Below are 7,190 nucleotides of genomic sequence, written 5' to 3' on the forward strand. Positions count from 1 at the left end.
TTTCACACTCATAAATTTCACCATAAATTTCACATAATTGGGCATTTGCTCTAATGCTTCTACGAAGAGAATATGTACTATTAACTTCTTATGGATTTCTAAAAACTTGGAAAATTGTTTATTCTGTTTGTGTTGCTTCAATCTTTGAGGAAACGGTGGTGGAGGTTTCTCCATAGTAATTTTCAATATTTCTTGTTGCACTCTTATCTCCAATTCTTTTCCACTTTATATCTGAACCGCCTTGATTTGCTCTTTTCCTTGAACTTTAGGATTTTGTTCCACACTACTTGGAAAGGTTCCTAACGTTCGGTTATTAAGCGCAGTAGCGATATGCCCTAATTGGTTCTCAATATTCTTACTAGCAGTTCCTTGATGTTGTAATTGATTTCCATTTTTTTATAATTGATTTCCTTAATTCTGTAATTGTTGACCCATGTTTAAAATGTTTAATATCAGCTTTTAATATCAGCTCTTCCATAGACAACTTCTTTTCCTTAATTTGAGTGTTACTGTTAAATCCTGGAATATAAGAAGGCCTAAAATTAACATTTCTATGGTTGGATGAATTTCTTAATGGGTTTACTAGGTTGTTTTCTCATTGTTGATTTGAAGTAGAATTGTTTTTCCAATTAAAATTTGGATGATTCTTCCAACCTGGGTTATAATTGTTTTTATAAGGGTTGTTGGGTCTATTTATAGCATTTAAAGTCCATATAAAGGTTGAACATCCACAAATTGTCTAGATGAATTATCTTCCATCATAAGAGGTGTTTAATAATAATTCATTCGATAATGATCTAATTTCTTTGATATTACAACAATATGTGAAGCTAACATAGATATTGCATCATAATCATGGATACTAACTAATCTTTTAGGATTTACCCTTTCAGAGGGTCATTGAAAATTGTTGGTAGCCATCTCTTATATTAACGAATAAGTCTCATCAAAAGGTTTTGACATTAACAAACCACCAGCCGCAACACCTATAATCGATCTAAGTTATCCCACTAATCCATTATAAAAAGTTTGAATTATCACCCAATCTTGTAACGAATGATGAGGGTATTTCCTAAGAAGATCTTTAAATCTCTCCCAAGCTTCATATATTGACTCTCCATCAATCTGACAGAACGATGTTATGTCATTTATAAGTTTAGCAGTTTTGGATGGAGGGAAATATTTGGATAGAAATTTCTGTGACAATTCTCCCAAAGTTCTAATAGATACTGGTGCAATATGAAAATAAGTTGCAATTCAAGTAAAAAATCTCTAATAATCCTAATTTGTTTGTTACTCTAATTGTGATTCTTGTTTACTCCCCGGCAACGGCGCCAAAAACTTGACAGCGACTTTATATATGCTTAAAAATATAAGTATTTAATACTGCTGCTAAAAGATTTAATTCCTCAGCAACTGTACCAAAAAATAACAGTTATAGATTTGATAAAGATGTGTGTGTAAAATATTCAGTAATTGTAAAGTCCCACTTATCAACGCAAGTATACGTATCGTTCAAGTAATATAGGGCTCTAATGGAGTCCTAGATATCGATCCCACAGGGAGTAATATTAAAACTACAAACTAAGATCTTAGAAAAGTAAATACTTATTCACAACAATTGAATTCGAATTGCTTATCTGTCGCTAATAGGCAAATGAAGTAAATATGTAATTTTAATAACTCTTAAAAAACTAATTATACTAATGAAGGTTCTAACGTGATATTCAATATATAATAAAGCATCCTTCCCCTTTTCAAGAAATTTTAGTGAATGGAAAAGGTGAATCAGTTCTAGTTGTATTGTCCAAATAGGAGCATACCTATTCTTTACCCTTTGGTTCAGACATAAAGCTACGCTGGGAGGATGTCATCTCTCACTTTGGAGCTCCCACGTTCCCCTCGCCTGAGGCCTAACATCTACACTTCAGCACCCAAACGACACCCAAATCAGCACCCAAACGATAGGACTGAATTGGGAATTTTAGTCTGTCACTCTAAAATCTCCAATTCTACGACCGATAATTTTATTTCCTTCTTTATTTGCACCCAACTTCCAAGGTCTTTGACCTCCCTGAATCTTGGATGTAATCTTCACTTTAGTTGTAAAACTCAACATATTTTAACAAACCAATTGGCCAGATTGAAAGTAAGCTAAGATCGAAGTGAAAAGATCATTACATTTTCTTTAACATTTTCATGGCTTCACCAATTAAAATCATCATTTCACAAATCTCAAAACAAGAAAAAAGACAGAGAAAACTACTCAGACTTCATGGGAAAAACACAACAAAACTCAAACTTCATACATAAAATCAAATTCATACAAACTACAACAACAAATAAACTTATCTCTAATTTCTCCCCAAGCAAATTCCTCGAAGTTCCTCTGCATCTTTCCTTTCTTTACAGCACATAGAATTCCTCTTCGAAGCGGCAAGGAGGAAGAAATCTCTCACTTTCCCTCCACACTTACAATCTCTTGAAGAATTCCTCAGAATTCCTCACAAAGAATTCCTCACAATTTAGACTCTACACTTTTCCCACACTTCAATTTTGAGGCTCCCCCTCTTCTTTTTTCAGCCAAAGTCTTCTCTTTAAAGATGTGGATGAGTTTTCCCAAGAGTTGTCTAAGCACCCCTCCAAAATTCATCCTCATCCAATGCATTGTTGAACATAACCACCGAGCTCACCGTCGACGGCCTCAAGGGAGCCTTTGAGATAAAGTGGAAGGAGGGAGGGAGAAGAGAAAGATGAGAAAGAAAAGGATGGGGAGGAAAAAGATAATGAACAAGAAATATAAGGAAGAAGAGAGATGGAAAGGTTTCCTTCTCTCTTTTCATCAAGAGCACTTGCCAAAATATCTCTATGTGATCTCTCTTCTCTTAGCACTTGAGTTATTCAAATTATGCTAATAAATAAAGTGGAGTTGACCCAATATCACTTCTTATGATAAGCCATCCTTTTATCATAACATGTGTCCATTAAGAAATTGGTTTAGTGCACAAAGGATGCATGTCAATAGTCTTTTTTGGAGGTGGAAGGACAAGATAGCTTTTTATTATACCACACCCACTTTTCTATAACTAATTTTGGCCTCTTATAGATTGATTTGGCCAAAAATATACAAAATTGGCTAAGCAAGTTATAAACTAGTGCATGACATGAAAGAAGGGAGGGGGGGGGGGGGGTGTGGGTGTGTGGGGGGAGGCGGGGGGACGGGGGTGTGTGGGGCGCTGGACGGGAAGTCCCTTAGTTGGGGTTTCAGGCCAATGTAAGGTTGGCACGGGTTCACTAGTTCATACAGTGGTTTAGTGGTCTAAATGAACAACATAGAGTACTTGTGGATGTCTTAAACTATGTGAATCTATTTAAAAATTAAATAAAGTCTAATATCATTCAAATGGGCATCTTAAATGTGCGACATAAAAAATTGACGCTTATAGGTGTGCTAGTTTTTAGCGTATGTACTCCAGTTTTACCCATATTTTTGTGTTCTAGAAGTACGTCAAACAATTTTTATGGATTTTAAGAACTATGGGATGCTATGTATTAATGGAATATCACTCAAATGGACATCTTACATATGAAACATAAAAGTTAATGCCAACCAGTGCACTACTGTATACCTTGATTTTTTGCCTTAAACTCATGCAATATGAATTTATTGAACTATGAGAAGCAATATACAAGTGTAATTTAGTTAAATATCATTTAAATGGACATCTTAAATGTGAAATATAAATAATTAATGCCAAAATTCTCATTATAAGCTGTAATACTTTTAAGCATGGACATTATTGAAATTAGTTGCTCAAGGACAATTTTAGCTAGTGGAGAAGACTCTTGACTCTTGAGAATTATACTTAGTAGATAAATAACTTAGATCCTATAAAGGGAACTCTTCTTGCACTAGGCATCGCATCTTGCCATGAGTTATGCGAGGTCAAGCTAAGTTCTCCACACATATTGGAGTTCTGCTTCCTAACTTGCTGCATGGAATGGATGTGTAGAGCTAGTAGTTTCTTGGAGGATGGCCCCTTCTATGGAGTCCTAACTGTGTACCTGTAATCCATGGATTTTTGGATAGTTTCATCCTTGTAGTATGCACTTACAATGAATTTTGATCCTTGCATAAAAGTTGAAAGATCTTTTTTTATGGTTCCTTCATTGTTAATACACAATCTTCAAGAGGTGTAAAATGGGTTCTTTCACCATTCAGGTGATGTATATCATTAGTGAATGATATAAGAGGTTTAGTGTCTTAGATATCTAGATTATGCCCAAAAATGATGATTATTGGAGCAAGAATCTCACTGATTGCATTTGTTATCCCTTAAGGAAGTGTAAACTTCAATGAAAAGGACTTTGATTCAGTAAACTATTGTGTATCAGAAGATTTGCAATGATAGAGTACTGTTTTAATATCTTAAGGTTTCACAAAGATCTAATACACACGCAGATAATATAAAAGGTGTTAGATGAGACACCAGGATTGTATACGTGAAAAAATCCAAGAAAGGGAAAAGGCTATATGGCATAGGCCAAACAATGTAATCAGTTATGTCATTAAAAGTATATAGCTCCTCTCTTCTAATGAATTAGAGAAGATGGAATTAAAAAGTTGGTAATCACAAATGTACAATAGTACTTCAACAATAACAGTCATAGTTGGGCTACAACAAATAAAATTATTGACTATAATAGTAATATTTGGCCACAAACATTATAATTGGAAGCTATAAAAGTAGTAGTTGGCCACAAAGGCCACAGTTAGTTGTTGCAATATCATTAGCTAGCCATATACGTCTTAACTAGAATTTGTAGTAGTAGTATTTAGACACATATGCCTTAGTTGGGGGCTGCGATAGCATCAACTCACCACAACGACCATAGTTGAAAGCATTAGTAATAGTTGGCCATATAAAATGTAGTTGAGGGCTGCAATAGCATCGATTTGTCGTTTGGAAGTTGTAGTATTAGCTGGACATATAGGCCAAAGTTAAATGTTGCAATAAAATCAATTGGCCGTAAAGACTATAGTTGAAAGTCATTGCAATAATTGGCTACATAGATTGTAGTTGGGAGCCAGACAACACTAGTTGGCCATAGAAGCATTTGTTAAAGTTGTAGTAAGATTTAGTCATACAGGTCCTACTTGGGGCTACAATAGCGTCAATTTTCCACAAAGGTAGTAGATAGAAGTGGTAGTGCAGCTAGCCACATGGACCGTAATTGGTGGTTGTAGTGGCATTAGCTGGTCACAAAGGTCATTTTTGAAAGATATAGTAATTGTTGTTCATATGGATCGTAGTTGAAGGCTACAATAATGTTAGTTCACTACAAAGGCTATAGTTGAAAGCTATTGTAGTGATTGGCTACAGGGTATAGTTGGGGGTTGTAATAGTGTCAATTGGCCCCAAAAGTCATATATGGATATGGTAGTTTTCCATAATTGCCATAGTCGGTGCTTGGACCCCTTCTCTTGGATTTGGTTTATAACATTATGAGGGATAATGCATTTATTATTATACGACCTAAATAACGATACATTTGTTAGGTAAAACAATAGTATTTTGGCTACAATAGTTGAAAGTTATGGTCGTTCATGGTCAGTGGTCGTCTCTGGTAGGTAGTGATAGTCGGTAGTGGTCGACATTGCTCAGCAGCTAAGGAGGCTAGAATTTATCGTTGGGTGTTTAATACGATGTTTTACATCACAACCATATTTGAGATACGAAGTTAGCAAGCAAGAGTCACCAATAGCGAAGAGAAATGGCAGCCAATGGGTGGCGATTGATGGTGATCAATGGTTACGGAGGATGGAAGTTATCATCGGTATTCAATCAACATTATATATTATAAAAATATTTGGAATACGACATTAGTAAGCAAGAGTCTCCTATGGAGGCTAACAGAGGCATCCGTGGTGGTCGACAGTGGTCAATTACCGATGATCAATGGTGGTCGGTGGTTACAGAAGTTAAAAGTTTTCACTGCTGTTATATGTTGTGACCATATTTGGGATATGACTTTAACAAGCAGATCACTTACGACGACAAGCAGGGGAGTCCGACCGAGATCGATGATGGCCGACAAATGGTGGTAGGTAACTATGAAGACCAAAATTTATCGTTGGGCACCAAATATAGCATTATACGTTACAACTATATTTAGGATACGAACTTATTAAACAGGGTGTACCAATGGTGGTGAGAAGGGGAGGCTAGTGGTGGTCGACAATGGCCTATAGATGATGGTCGATGATGACCAGTGGTTGGCGGACGACATTCGGCAATTACGGAGGTTGAAAGTTATTGCCTCACCTTTAGTCCAAAACATGCTCATAAATTCCTTCTCTCCTCCTCACCCCCTCATGTGAAAAATGAGGGTCTATTTATAGCCATTAGGATAAGGGCAATTTGGTCCTTTGCAAAAAAACTTTTCAAACCATTTCATCAAACGCTCCATTTTTATCCCTCATAATCATAAGGATTTTCTAACGATTTCAGTACCTTAGTAATTTATGCTAGCTTGTGCTCGTTGGATTGCTCTCATCAAAACTCTCCATTTGAATTTAAATATGTCAAATTTGGAGTTCGTATTACCATTCAATTGATGATCCAAAAATTTCAAATATGCTTTATTAATTTTATCTTGATTTTGTTGGGCTCATATGGAACCAATTTTAGTATCATCGGGTTTGCCTTGTCAAAACAATCTCCATGATTATAAACTTCTGAAATCGAGGCATTGGATGATCTAAAATTTATACCTTGAATATTTATTATTCAAAATTACAATTTGATTCGTGGTAGATAATAAATATATGTGATGATGTGTCGATATTAATCTCTAATTAAATTCAATATATTTAACATTTGTCCTAATTAAGTTTTATCATATATGTATATATAGTGGAATGTTGATGCGAGAGCCCCCAGAGTGCTGTGGCTGCCCTTCTGCCAATAGGACGATTAGAAACCGCTCAATTATTTTATGCCTTTGTTTATTTGGGTTTCGTCTACTTTCAAAAATCGGTTGTCTTTTTCTTTGTTCGAAAGCTGTAAAACGCAATTTGATTTTTCGCATTTCATTAAATTGGGTTAAGCATCGGATCTTGCGTGCTTTCTTAGCAAAGGCCCAGATTTTGATAAGAGAGATGGGAGAGTATAATCCATCCACGACGC

The sequence above is a fragment of the Phalaenopsis equestris genome, unplaced genomic scaffold (assembly GCF_001263595.1).
Source record: "Phalaenopsis equestris unplaced genomic scaffold, ASM126359v1 Scaffold212777, whole genome shotgun sequence".
NCBI lineage: Eukaryota > Viridiplantae > Streptophyta > Magnoliopsida > Asparagales > Orchidaceae > Phalaenopsis > Phalaenopsis equestris.